Genomic DNA, 15,301 nt, shown 5'->3' on the forward strand with positions numbered 1-15,301 from the left:
TTCACACCGTATATTAAATTAAAGTCAGAATGGATACTTGATTTAGAAATAAAGGGTGACACCATAAACAAATTAAAGGAACATAGAATTCAGGTCTTCCTGACCCCAGATCTGGTGCTCTATCCTCCAAGCCATCTAGCTCCCTCCAAGACATTGAATATTCCTAGGCAAAAAGGACAGCAATTTAATGAGTGACTCAACAATCTACATATTGAAAAATAACAACTTCTATTCTTGTGAATTAGTTTATCCTAGATCTTCCAAAGGTAGTATTGCCTTCTCTCTTGCTGAATGAGGACACTTCTTCCCATTCTTTGCCTTCCTCACTCCCAACCCCTTTTGCTTGAGGAGGGAAGAATTCCTCTCACAGGACATTCCCTGATTTTCATCATCTGCTTCTAGTTTCTCAGCTTTCCTTCTTTGTTCAAGCAAAAACTAAATGTCATCTCAAAGTTAGAAATCTCACCTCTACCACCACACAAATTAGGTAGGTGCTAGACTTTGCCCTTCCTTGATACTGTGAGTTATGTGGGCTATGCATGTCCAGAGGAAAGTAATCAACTCTAGCAATTCCAAGTTCTTCTTCTCTATGTTGATGAGGTCTCATCCAGGGGAGTATTATAAATCTGAAGGACAGATTGACCCTTGGGGTGGTAAAGTTAACTATAGGGTAGGTTACTTGACTCCCTATTACCTTCAAGTTCTATCTCCTTATAGAGGGTCCCACTTAGAAGTATTATGAATCTGAAGAACTAGATAGGTCCCTGGGAAGGAAGAGCCCCACTGGCAAAGGAAGGGGAGTTCTCCTTACTGTTTATGGGCTTTAGTATGTATACTGTTATTTGTTGAGTTATTTTACCTCTTGAACCTTTAGTTCTCTATTTAAAAAAAGAATATCCCAATGTCCCAAATTGTCCCTCCTTCCTCCTCCCACCCCCAGAAAAGCCAACAACATCAATCTCCCACAGCTTCATGGGACATATACTCCATTTTTCTGAGGATATTTTCCCCTTGATTAAGACTTTACACCAGGATTCAAAAAAGACATTGGCAGCCTTTGTTTCAGTAGGCCATCAAGATCCCATTGAAATGATCTGGTCTAGAACAGGCTGGGAGAAGATAGCCATTTAATCCCTCTCATATCCCTTGCAAACATCTCCCCAGCATTCTGCAGAGGTCATATATCACCCATTTACCTGAGCCATTTCTGCCAATAATGTCTCATTACTTTCCTCTGGCGCTTTCTGTCAAACCCTTTTTCGACTCAGCCTCACACTTCCTTCCTGTTCTTATTTCTCTTTACAACAAGACTGAGTATTTTTAACCTGAGGTTTCTGTTTACCTCTCATTGTCCCTGATGGGGTAGGCTGGGAGTGTTTTTGCTGGCTCTCAAATATGACAGTTTGGGTCACATCTGCCCTACTATCCACACCCTTCCCGCCTCTGCTAGGTTCACCACTCTCTGCTTCCTGGGGTGGCCACTTTGAATATCCTCTGGCTGGAGGGCTCTGGGGAGTTTCCCAGATCCCTGAAATCTTAGAGTCTATGAGTAGAGACCCTAAGTTAACCCCTGGAGCCATCCTTTGACCATTTGGCTGGATCTAGTCATGGACCTCAGCATGAGTCATTGGTCCTATGGCTTCTGGTTAGGAAGATTTCTAGATCTATAGTTTCCCAGTCTTTTCCCAGGGTATTCTTCCTCTTACCACTCTCCTTCCCTCACTACTCAATGAACTCCAATGTTGATTATTTTTAAGCTCTTACGTTTAGCCTTAGAATTGACACTAAGTATTGATTCTAAAGCAAAAGAGCAGTAAGGGCTGAGCAGTTGGAGTTAAGTGCCTGCCAGGGTCACACAGCTAAGAAATGTTTGAGGTCAAATTTGAACCCAAGTCTTCCTGACTACAGGCCTGGCACTTTATCCACTGTGCAACCTAGATAATCCTCTCTTTTTTAATACAATATTTATTTAGTACCCACAAGGATTTGCACTAGGCTCTAAGAGTAAAAGATAGTAAAAAAAAGACACAGTTCCTGTTCTCTAGGGAGGGAGATGTGATCTATACAAGATGTGATCTGTACACAGGCAATTCCAACAATTACAATTGCTACTAAGAGGCTTGGGGTGGAGAGAGAAGGCTAGAGAGCAACCTTCTCTCCATTAAGGGGATATGTACTTTGGAATCATGCATATGACTCAGTTTTGCGGGGAGCTTGGCCTTTAATGATGAGTTGGGTTCTTTGGCCCTTCCTCTCTAGCTTTTTATTCACCCATCCTGGTGCCCCAGGGGACTATTTACTTAAAGTTTAGGATTAAGCTTATGTCTAGATTTTCTGCCAAATGAAGACTAGAAAGTTATTCACTGTATATCATACATCATTAATGGGGCAGGTATTTATTTTCTACATGCAAAATAACCCCAAGAGACCCTCATTAGGTTGCACTGATAGAAGACAAAACAGAATTCTGCAACATAATTCCTATTAGTATAATATTGACACAAACTTTAAGCAAACTAAACGAGTGACAATAACGACTTTTGTTAAGGGGGCGGGGTTAATTTAAACATCAGATCATAAATAAGTTTATATTTAAACAGAACAGGTAACACTACATTTCGACTTGCCACTGTACTGTCGAAACAATTCCCTTGAGGTAAATGTTTTCTGGCAAGTCAGGTTGGGGCGTGGTTTTATCATCTTGTTGGGAGGAAAGAGGGAATGAGCACTTATTTAACACCTACTATGTGTCAGGCATTGTGCTAAGCACTTTACAAATATTATCTTATTTGATTCTCACAACAACCTGTAAGAAAGATTCTGTTATTCCCATTTTACATCTGAGAAAACTGAGGAAGCAGAGGTTAAATGACTTGCCCAGGATCATATTGTCTAAGTGTCTATGGTCAAATTTGAACTCAAGTCTTCTTGATTCCAGGCCTAGCTCTCTGTCCACTTTGTCACCTAGCTGTCTGCTGTTGGTAGTCATCTTCTCCAATGCAGAAACTCTTCCTGCTGTGAGTGAGCTCTGGCCAAGGGACAGAATATCTTCTGATTCTCACATATGCTAGACTGCCTCCAAGGCTGGATATATCCATCTCAGGACTGATGTTCTATAACCAGGGATTAGGCAAAGAAACACAAAGCAGAAGAGGCAACCAAAGGCCCAGGGTCAAGTTTAACCATCTGAGCTCCAGCTTTAGCTGCCATGGGAGAGTAGTCTCTATACCTCCGGGATAAGGGCAAAAGCGCTCCAACTGTATAGGATATTCTTATAGATCTTTCCAGCTCTTTCTGAAATCATCCTGTTCATCATTCCGTATACCCATAGTATTCCATCATATATCGCAACTTGTTCAGCCATTCCCCAATTGATGGGCAGCCCCTCGATTTCCATTTCTTTGCCACCACAAAAAGAACTGCTATAAATATTGTGGGATGATTAATTAACTGTGATCGACTGAGCTACTCTCAGCAATACAATGATCTAGGACTATTTTGAGGAACTTATGACAAAGAATGCTATTTTCCTCCCGAGAAAACTATTGGAGTCAGAATGCAAATCAAAGCACATGATTTTTCACTTTAATTTATTTGGGTTTTGGTTTTATATGATTATTCTCTTATGAAAAAGAAAAATATGGAAATATGTTTTGCATGATAATACATGTATAATCCAGATTGATTTGCTTACCAGCACTGGGAGGGAGTAGGGAAGGGAGAGAGGGAAATAATTTGGAACATATAACTTTGGAAAACTTATGTGGAAATTCGATATTACAAGTAATTTGTAAAAATAAAGTATATTTATTTTTAAAAAGAGCTGCTATAAATATTTTTGTAAAAGTAGGTCCTTTCCCTTTTTTTATGATTGCGTTGGTGTACAGACCCATCTATAGGATATTCTTTTTTTTTTATTCTTTTTTTTATTTTAAACCCTTACCTTCCCTCTTGGAGTCAATACTGTGTATTGGTTCCAAGGCAGAAGAGTGGTAAGGGTAGGCAATGGGGGTCAAGTGACTTGCCCAGGGTCACACAGCTAGGAAGTATCTGAAGCCATATTTGAACCCAGGACCTCTTGTTTCTGTGCCTGGCTCTGAATCCACTGAGCTACTCAGCTGCTCCCTTGATACAATATGCCGTCAAAAGAGAAGAGAAGAGAAAGGGCAGGACTTTCTGCTCAGTTTCCAATAAGGGGACTGTTTCATTATCCCAATGCATCAATTCTTCAGTGTTCTTCATATGTGTCCCTGAAATCCCTGGAAGTTTTCAGGGGAATTCTGGTATAGGGTCCCTATAGACCTATTTCTAGCTGTATTTCAATCCTTGTTATATAAGCATAATACAAGATGGGGTTAATTGGTTGGTTGTTGTCCTTCTTATTTGAAGAGGATCAAAATGTCATCATTGATGATATCTTTTGATTCAAGCATGAGTTGGATTTAAGTGAGATAGTTGTGCAAAACCTCTGACCTCACTCTCTTCCAGAATCTTTGAAGTCCAGTAACAGGACAAAAGTCAAGATGACTGGTGACGGCTTGGGATGACTTTGGCAATCTTCTGTGTTTAACCAAGCTCTAAGCTCCACAGTGCCTACTTCAGCTACATTCATGGCTGTTGGAACAAATGGTTCTCATCTGTCCATTGTCTCATCTTCCAAGTGGGGAATAGAAAGGTACGCCCTGTACAACATTAATAATTTATGGGACAGGTATTTATTTTCTACATATAAAAGGAACCTAAGAGACCGGCACCATCTTGCAGTGGTAGGAAGACTTAAAACAACATTCTGTAAAATAATTCCTGTTATTTATTGACATTATATATTGACAGAAATTTTAAGCAAACTAGAGAAGTCTTCACAGACATCCCTCTAACTCACCAATGGGTTTGATGCTTTTTGGTTACCCTCAATCTGAACTTGTCCATCTGCAGAGACAGTTTACCTCTGGGGTATGACTGCTGTGCATGCTACGGCTTCCTGGAGCTACAGGTGAGAGCTGGCGAGACAGCAAAGAAGGAAAGGCAGGTTGACAACAAAGGAGGAAATCAATCCTGAAAAAGGCTTGGTAAGCTCTCACACTAGAGATCACACCTGAACACCCCATACAAGATAAGATATGATAGGGGCAAAGGAGACACTCAAAGTTTCCTAATCATAAGATGGTAATGGGGAGAGTCAAAGAAGATTTCAATTAAATCACACCTGAAATATCTTAGGAGGTAGAGATGGAAAGGAAGTGCCTTCCAGGAATAAAAGATATCCACATGTACAAAGGTATAAGATGTCATGTTGAATTTGAGGTGTCACTTATATCTCAGTTTGCCAGGAAAGTAAATTGTCTTAAGGGGAGAATTACAAAGACCAGAAAAACAGGTTAAATCAAATTGTGGAAGAGGCAGCTGGGTGGCTAAGTGGATTGAGAGCCAGGCCTAAAGACGGAAAGCCCTAAATTCAAATCTGGCTTCAGATACTTCCTAACTGTGTGACCCTGGGCAAGTCACTTAACCCCCCATTTCCTAGCCCTTACCGATCTCCTGCCTTAGATCCAATACATTATTGATTCTAAGACAGAAGGTAAGGGTTTAAAAATAACCAAATCAAATTGTGGAAAGTCTTAAGTGATAGTGAAATGGTGAGCCTTCCTAATGAAGCACATTTGGGATGGACATGGAGGGCTATGCATGGAGCTGAGTATGTGGCCTGGATGCTTCTGGTGACCTATGTTTTCTTCTTTCTTTCTTTCTTTCTTTCTTTCTTTCTTTCTTTCTTTCTTCCTTCCTTCCTTCCTTCCTTCCTTTCTAACCCTTACCTTCCATCTTAGAATCAATACTGGGTATTGATTCTAAGACAGAAGAGTGGTAAGAGCTAGGCAGGGAGGGTTAAGTGACTTGCCCAGGGTCACATAGGTAGGAAGTATCTGAGGTCAGATTTGAACCCAGGACCACCCATCTCTAGATCTGACTCTCAACCCACTGAGCCACACAGCTGCCCCTTGACCTTTGTTTTCTAACTAGTGCACTTAGTATGGAGTAATGAGCCTGTACTTTGGGCTTTAGTCTTGATACAGGGCATATACAACTAGTGGGTCCTTAGTGATAGGTAGGGGAAAGTTCTGTTAAAGAGAATTGACCAATAACTGCTGAGACAGTGCAGAATTGAGATGAAGGTGAAATATCCAACAAAAGAAAAAATTGGACAGTCCACTAGTGCTTTTTGTTTAAATTTTAAAGTCTCAGTTTCCTAAGAAAGCATGATGTGAGGTGGGGGAAGGGAAGAGGAAAGGAATAAACCTTTATATAGCACCTCCTCTGTGCAAGGCACTATACTAAGCATTGAAAAAACAAACCAACCCATACTTCCTGTCTTAGAACCAATACTGTGTATTGGTTCCAAGGCAGAAGAGTGGTCAGGGCTAGGCAATGGGGGAGTCAAGTGATTTGCCCAAAGGCACACAGCTAGGAAGAGTCTGAGACCAGATTTACACTCAGGACCTTCTGTCTTTAGATCTGGCTCTCTAGCCACTGAGTCACCCAGCTGTCCCTTCGAGTGGTGTTTTGATAAGAGACAGTACTGCAAGGAGAGTGGCCTCAAACCTTTCCTATCCAAAGCCAATGTGGCTCTTGAACATGGACCTTGACTCCTTGCTTCAGTATTTATTCTTTTATTTTAGGTGAGGAAGGTTATAACTTTGTGAGCTCTGAAATGTCAAGAGAGTAAACCACAAGAAGGAATGGAATTAATGTGATAGCTAGAAGGCATAGCTTCAGGACTTAATCCAGTGGTAGCAGAGATAAGGGCTCATCCAGCAGGGATGATGTGTTTGTAAGTGAACATTGTGGGACCAAAGCTCTGTAGGAACTGTGTTGTCAGAGTCCACTCTTCTCTGACAGAGATGGCATAGGGGAAAGTGGGCTCCCAGGTGTTAGAGGGAAACGTTTGTACTTTTGTTCTTTTGTCTTCGATGTAAATATTCCTTTGTAAAAGTTAATTGATAGTAATTGGTTCAGTAGAACTGGGGAGCTAGCAATTGTTGAATAACTGTGGAGGGACCAAATCAGAGTGTGGTGATAGAATGAGAGAAAGATACCTCGATCTCACAGGGATATCCCTTAGGACTCTGAGGGGGAGATGCCACTGACTTGGCTCTGGAATAACAAAGCCAGAGAATAGTCTTAGGTAGGTAGGTAGAAAGGTGGGTAAACAGAAAGAGAGAGACAGAGACAGAGACAGAGACAGAGACAGAGAGACAAGAGAGAGAGACAGAGAGAGATGAGAGGCAGAGACAGAGATGAGAGGCAGAGAGAGAGACAGAGAGGAGAGAAAAAGAGAGAGAGAGACAGAGAGACAGAGACAGAGACAGAGAGAGGAGATAGAAAGGAAAAGGAGAGAGAGAGAAAGAGGATAGAGAGAGAGAGAGAGAGAGAGACATATTATTCAGTCATTTTTCAGTTGTGTCCAACTCTTCATGACCCCATTTGGGGTTTTCTTGGCAGAGATACTAAAATGATTTGCCATTTCTTTTTCCAGCTCATTGATGAGGAAACTATGACTTGTCCAGAGTCATACAGGTAGGATTTGAACTCAGGAAGATGAATTTTCCTGTCTTTAGGTCCACTGCGCCACCTAGCTACCCCAGATATAGAGAATATTTATTAATTTCATGCTATGTGCCAGGACGTGTTAAGTACTGAGTAAACAAATACAAACAAGCTAGACGCCCCTACCTACAAGAAGCTTACATTCTAATGGGAAGGAGAAAACATATGAAGGGAGGCTAGAAAGAGTGGGGAGGAGGAAAGAGGGGAGAATGACTAAGGGTGGTGTGAAGGCAAATTAAGGCAAAAGTCCATCTCTCAGAGCCCTGCTTCCAAGGGGTGGTGTCCCATTAAAGAGAGATGAAGGCTATGACTAGAGAGTAGATAGCATCATATAGAGATGGCATAGAATTATAGATTGTCATCTGTAATTACTAAACTAAAGTTTTTATGATATACATTTTGGTCATTCAGGAATATTTATTCCACTTACTTTTATGGAACTAAGTATCCCTTTTAATGTTATTTCATCTAATATCATGTCAGGTGGAGGCATGCCTAAAAAGTATTCTAAAGTTCATCATACATGATTTAGGGGTGTGTTTCATTCCTGCTCAACTGTACCATTGCCCTCTTTTATTAGCATAGGCAAATGAGAGTTGATTGCATGGAATTTCCAAACTCATATTCTATCATGGCCAACTCAGGGCTGAATTAGTATAATAATTATACTGAATTATAGATGAAATATAATAATAATTATAGGATCATTGATTTATATTTGGAAAGGATCTTGGAGGTCATCTTATTTAATCCTCTTATTTTACATGTGAAGAAACTATAAAGCAGTAGTTATTAAAACTATCTGGTGTTGGCTAAGAAATAGGATGGTAAATCAGTGGAACAGAATAGTCATATGACAAACAATAGCAAAAGATTATAGTAACCTTATAGTTGACAAAAATAAAGATCCAAGCTTTTGGGATGAGAATTCAGTATTTGGTAAAAAATTTTGGGAAAATAGAAAGCAGTTTGGCAGAAACTAGGTATTGACCAGTGATTCCCAAAGTGGGCACCACTGCCCCCTGGTGGGTGCTGCAGCAATCCATAAGGGCAGTGATAGCCACAGGTGCATTTATCTTTCCTATTAATTGATATTAAAATTAAAAAAAAAATAATTTCCAGGGGGCTAAGTAATATTTTTTCTGGAAAGGGGGCAGTATATTGTGGTTGATTAGATTTTTGTAAATCCTTATCTTTTGTCTTTTTTTTAAAAACTCTTATCTTCTGTCTTAGAATTGGTTCATTCTTTTTTAAGAAAAATTTAAAAATTAAAAAAAAAATTCTTTTCTAATTAATTCTGCCTTAGTATCAGCTCCAAGGCAGAAAAGCAGTAAAGACTAGGCAATTGGAGTTAAGTGACTTTCCTGGGGTCACCCAGCTAGAGAGTATCTGAGGTTAGATTTGAAACCAAGACCTTCTATCTCTAGACCTGATGTTCTGTCCTCGGAGCCACCCAACTGCTCCTCATCAGAGGGTTTTGTTTTCTTAAACCTTTACCTTCTGTCTTAGAATCAATATTGTTGTATTGGTTCCAAGGCAGAAGAGTGGTAAGGGTAGGCAATGGGGGTCAAGTGACTTGCCCAGGGTCACACAGCTGGGAAGTGTCTGAGGCCAGATTTGAACCCAGGACCTCCCGTCTCTAGTCCTTGCTCTCAATCCACTGAGCCCCACCAACCCCCCTATCAGAGTCTCCCCCGTTTGGCTGTGTGCTTATAGGCTAGACACTTGGTATGTTTACAGACTCCATGTCCACGGACCAGGATGGTTCTCGCAGAGAGGGTCAGCCTGACCTATTTCCCTAGCTCTGGTCCAGGTTTCAACACAATGCCTAGAAAAACCTTCATTCTCCTTTTCTCCTGGGCATCAAGGTCCTGGCGAAGCATCTCTATGCTGTCTACAGGGTTCCTTCTGCCACCTAGTGGTCATGCTGCAACATTGCCTCGCATGGGTCACTTCAAGGCTGGAAGAAGTCTGGCATGGCTGGTGCCAAACTCTTCATTCAGCTGTACCATCTGTAAAAGATAACTTAATTAAGCAACTTCAGTATTCATACCTTTTTCTAGCTTCATATCTTTTGCATGTAATCCCATTTGATATTCAGCATTTTAGTGATGATTTGTAATAATCTCAATTATTGATTGAATAACTATGTATGAGAATCAATAATCAATAATCAGAATGAGTAAAAAAATTTTTAAATGTAGTGACTTGATATATACCCCTACCCAGGGGAATATACACATGCCTTCAGTCTTAGAATGTGTCCAGATATTCCTGAGACTGTGGATTCATGATATCTCATTTGGCCACAAAATATCCTTAGCAGTCTTTATCTCACCATATATGGAACAGAGGCTACATAATTTACCCTAGAAAGAAAAGTATAACAAACCTGATCTTTTTTTTTTTAAACCTTTACCTTCTGTCTTTGAATGACAGAAGAGCAGTAAGGGCTAGGCAATGGGGGTTAAGTGACTTGTCTAGGATCACACAACTAGGAAGTATCTGAGGTCACATTTGAACCCAGGACCTCCCATTTCTAGGCGGGGCTCTTTATCCACTGAGTTACCTCATAGCCCCCAAACTCAACCTTCTTGAAAGAGGAAATTCAATGTCCAGATCTTCTTCAATGGCAATTATAGCTGCCTGGTCTTTAGGGAAACAATTAAGGTTGCTTTTCTTTCAAAGGAAGAAAGACACTGTTGACTACTCCACTTATGGGGGGGGTGGGTGGATTTGTGTAATCTGACTTTTTCATAAACTAGAAATACTTGTCAGGAAAGAGCTTGTTGCCTCAGACTATGCTGAGTTTGTCTAATAAAGTTAGATTTGCTCAAAAGATTGTTTCCCAACATTTTTCTTTTGCACATCTAGCTGCCCCATAAACAACTTTTTCTAGGAGATTGGTTAAAAAAGGAAAATAGTAGATGATAGAAGACAAACAGAAGACAATAGTTTAAGAGGATGCTAGTGAAGCTTTTTTGATGGAGAGACTTGGGTATGTGTGAAATTTGTGGAGAAGGAAACAATACATAGGAAAAGGTCGGAGGGAGTGTTGGGATGATTGTGTGTGTGGGGGCATCTACTGGAGAATCTGGGAGGGGTGAGATTAAGGGCCAGGCCTATCCTAGTCAAGAAATTTTTTCCTTTTATCTCCATGGGGATGATGTTGAAGGCTCTTTTCTACGCTGGTTATGAACGGTCACATCCCATTAGACCTCTGGATAGGGTTTTCAGGAGCTTATGTCACTATGTGATCTTTCCCCTTTTAAAACACTTAAAAGAAGGACTCTTGTCTCCATACTCCACATATTCCATTGACCCATTATCCTGGGAGATGGAATGGGGAGGAGGAGAGAAAAGGGAGGAAGAGACTCTGCTTCATTCAGGAATTGCATCGGAAACTATTGGCTTGTTTATTATCACCTTAGTAACCATCACTGGGCAGCTAGGTGGTGCATCAGACAGAGCACTGGACTTGGAATCAGGAAGACTCATTTTTCTGAGTTTAAATCCAGTTTCAGATACTTACTAGTTGTGTGACCCTGGGAAAGTCACTTAACTCTGCTTGTCTCACTTTCCTCACCTATCAAATGAGCTGGAGAAGGAAATAACAAACTACTCCAGTATTTCTGCCAAGAAAACCCCAAATGGGGTAATGAAGAGTCAGACATGACTCAACAACAACAACAACCCAGAACTGAGGCTTTGAACCAAGTTTTCAGGCTCCAAATATCATTTTCTTTTTTTAATCACACCATTCATAACTGCCTAATTGTGTTGTAGTAACTTCAATTAAAGAATAGCCACCACATTTTGCTTCACTTCCAAGTCCTTTCCCCATTGCTTTTTCTTCTGCGTATATTATCAGATTTTGGAAACATGTTTTAAAATTTGACATTAAAAAAAATATTTTTTTTTAACCTATATAGTCAGAGTCAATGAGTTTGTTGTTATTCTTATCTTTTTTCACTGTGTTACTTCATGTAAATTTTTTGTTTGTTTGGTTGTTTGTTTTTTAAACCCTTAACTTCTGTGTATTGACTTATAGGTGGAAGAGTGGTAAGGGTAGGCAATGGGGGTCAAGTGACTTGCCCAGGGTCACACAGCTGGGAAGTGTCTGAGGCTGGATTTGAACCCAGGATCTCCCGTCTCTAGGCCTGGCTCTCAAGCTACCCAGCTGCCCCCCTTCATGTAAATTTTTACATATTTCTTCATGATTAGAGAAAAATAATGATCCATTACATTTATATGACAAAAATTATTTAGCTCTTTTCCATATCAATAGGGAGGGGAAGGAGACAACCAAGTTAAAATGGAAATAGCCTTGGAGTTGGAGTCAGCAGACATGGATTCAAATTCACTCTTTTTTATTCACTCTCAAAGTGATTCTTATATATTTTCTTGGCCTCTCTGGGGCTATTTCTATAAATCTATATAAATGTATATATCTATATAAATCTATATAAATTCTATATTCTATGTGTATCTATTCTGTAAATCTATATAAATCTATATGAATCTATAAAATGAAGGATTTGGACTAAGTCTCTAAGGTTCTTTCTAACTTCAGATTCTATAGAGTATTTCCAAGATTTTTGCTAATAGAAATAATGAATATTTTTGTACAGAGAGTTCTTTTCTCTTTTCTCCTCCCCTGATTAGTAATATCCTTAGCTGGTCACTGAGGTGAATTCAGGCCTTCTGGCAGGAGTATGGGCAATCCTAGTAGAGTCCTGGATTTGCTTGGTGAAAGGGTACAATTGGTTTTATAGCTCTTTCTGCATTTTTTAGATTGCTTTCCAAAAAAGATTGTATCAATGCAAGACTATTCCAGCAGTGCAATAGCATGTCTGGTTTCCCAAAGCTGTGTGAATGTTGGATTTTGTGACTCTTTTTAACCATCTCTGTCAATTTTGTGGTTATTAGGTGGTACTTTAGAGTTATTTCAGTTTGTATTTAGTTGATTATGTGAGTTCAAATTGCTATTTATTTAACTTTTTTCCTCACTTATTTATTTTTGATATTCATTAAAACATTTTTTTGAGTTCTGAATTCTCTTCCTTTCTCCTTCCCTTCCTCTGCTCATTGAGAAGGCCAGAAATGTAAAATCGGTTACATATGCACAATAATGCAAACTACATTAGTCGTATTGCAAATATTGAAGCAAGAAAATGTAAAGAAAGTTAAAAAACTACAACTCAGTCTACCTTCAAACTCCATCAGTTCTCGAGGGTGGATAGTGTTTTTCATCATAAGTCCTTAGAATATTGTCTTGGATCATTGTATTAATCAGAGTAGCCAAGTCATTCACAGTTGATCATTGTACAATATTGCTGTTCTTTACAATGTTCTCCTGCTCACTTCCTTTTGCATGAGTTCATATAAGTCTTCCCAACTTTTTTCTGAAATCAATCAGCTCATTATTTCTAATAGCATAATAGTATTCCATCACAATCATAAACCACAATTTCTTCAGTCATTCTCTAGTTGCAGCTATGTCCTCAATTTCCAATTCTTTGCCACTACAAAAAAGAGCTGCTATAAATATTTTTGTACAAATAGTTCCTTTCTTTTTTCTTTGATCTCCTTGAGTTCCAGACCTAATAGTGGTGTTGCTGAGTCAAAGGGTATGTATAGTTTTACAGCCCTTTGGACATGGTTCCAAATTGTTTTCAGTTTGATCCAAATTGGATCATGTACAAGTGGTTATTGACAAATTTTGTTTCTTTCTGTGAAACCTATTTGTTCATATTCTATATCAATTCTAGATATAAGACTTATATAAGATATATTCACCACATTTTCTCCCATTTGTTTTTTTTTTATTACGGAAACACTGTCTTTTGTTATATAAAATCCCCACCTTGTCCCTTTTAGAATGAGATATCATAATTTTTTCCACATTCATTCAGTAGATAAGATTTTCCCCCTCATGTTCACAATGGTGGTAAAATAATCTTCTTTTCTTTTAGCTTTTATTATATACTTTAAAAATGTAAATTACAGTCTTGTGGAATTTCTTGTAGGCTAACACAGATCTGGTAGCCATATGGAGACTCCAAGATTCTAGTCCGTGGGAAAAGGGGAATTCAAGAACTAAAAAAGGAATATTTCTTTAGGATGAAAAGTCCCTTTTATTAACAATCCCTTAACATTTGGCTCTGCATTTGTTCAAAACTTCAGTAGAAACCAACTTGTATTTATTAAGCACCTACTATGTATAAGTAGTCAGTTTGTTCTCCGATAATTTTCTTTAATTGGCTGTTTCCTATGTAAGTTTTTATATGTGTAGATGTCAGCTTTCTTTTTCTTCAACCAGCACTCAAACTCCCACCGTGGTGACCTTTCAGATTAGCTTGCCTAGTCACTTACTATACCATCTTAAAGTCATTTTTAAACCATTCGGCCATCCATGTAATACCCCCCCCCCAACCTCCCACCATGTCTCCAACTCCAACTCTTACTTCTCTGTATGTGTCTTCTTTCCCCATTAGAATGGAAGCTCCTTGAGGTAAAGGACTATCTTGATTGATATACTTATATGCCCATTACTTAGCATAGTGCCTTATACCTGGTAAATGCCTAATAAATGCTTTTTTAAAAATTCATTCATAGGGAGCAGCTAGATGGCTCAGTGGATTAAGAGCCAGGACCAGAGATGGGAGGCCCTAGGTTCAAATCTGGCTTCAGATACTTCCTAGCTGTGAGACTCTGGGCAAGTCACTTAACTCCCATTGCCTAGCCCTTACCAGTTTTCTGTCTTGGAACCAATGCAGTATTGATTCTAAGCCAGAAGGTAAGGGTTTAAAGGAAAAAAAAAATGATGGCAAACTTAATTGATCAATTTTGTGGGTGTTCTGATTGCTCCACCAATTGACCATTCTTTCTCTCTCTTTCCTCCAGCCTCCGTCTTTTTTGAGATACAACAATATTGAAATCAAGCCAATTAATAACCCTACAATGACCTCTAAGTATTCAAGTGAAAGGAAGAGTCAATCAATACAGCAAATTTTATTGTCTTATTTTAAGAAATTGCCACCCTAACCTTTGGCAATCACCACCCTAGTTAGCCAATAGCCACCCTTTGCCAGCAAAAAGATTTCAACTCAATGGAAGCTGAGATGATGGTTAACATTTTTTAGCAATAAGGTATTTATAAAAAACAAAAAAACCTTATCTTCCGTCTTAGAACCAATACTGTGTATTAGTTCCAAGGCAGAAGAGCAGTAAGTGTTAGGCAGTGGGGATTAAGGTACTTGCCTAGGATCACACAGCTAGGAAGTATCTGAGGCAAGATTTGAACTTAGGATCTCTCCTCTCTAGGCCTGGCTCCTAATCTGCTGAGCGACCCAACTGCTCCAATAAGATATTTTTTAATGAAGGTATGTACATTTTTTAGACATGATGCTATTGTACCCTTAAGAGACTACAACATGGCGTAAACATAGCTTTTATATACACTGAGAAATAAAAAATTCATGTGCCTTGTATTATTGTGCTATTCACTTTATTGAAGTGGTCTGGAACCAAACCTACAATATCCTGAGATATTTCCGTTTAATTTTTTTTTACTTACTTTCTTTCTTCCTTCCTTCCTTCCTTCCTTCCTTCCTTCCTTCCTTCCTTCCTTCCTTCCTTCCTTCCTTCCTTCCTTTCTTTCTTTCTTTCTTTCTTTCTTTCTTTCTTTCTTTCTTTC

This window comes from Gracilinanus agilis, chromosome 4 (assembly GCF_016433145.1).
Source record: "Gracilinanus agilis isolate LMUSP501 chromosome 4, AgileGrace, whole genome shotgun sequence".
NCBI classification, from domain to species: domain Eukaryota; kingdom Metazoa; phylum Chordata; class Mammalia; order Didelphimorphia; family Didelphidae; genus Gracilinanus; species Gracilinanus agilis.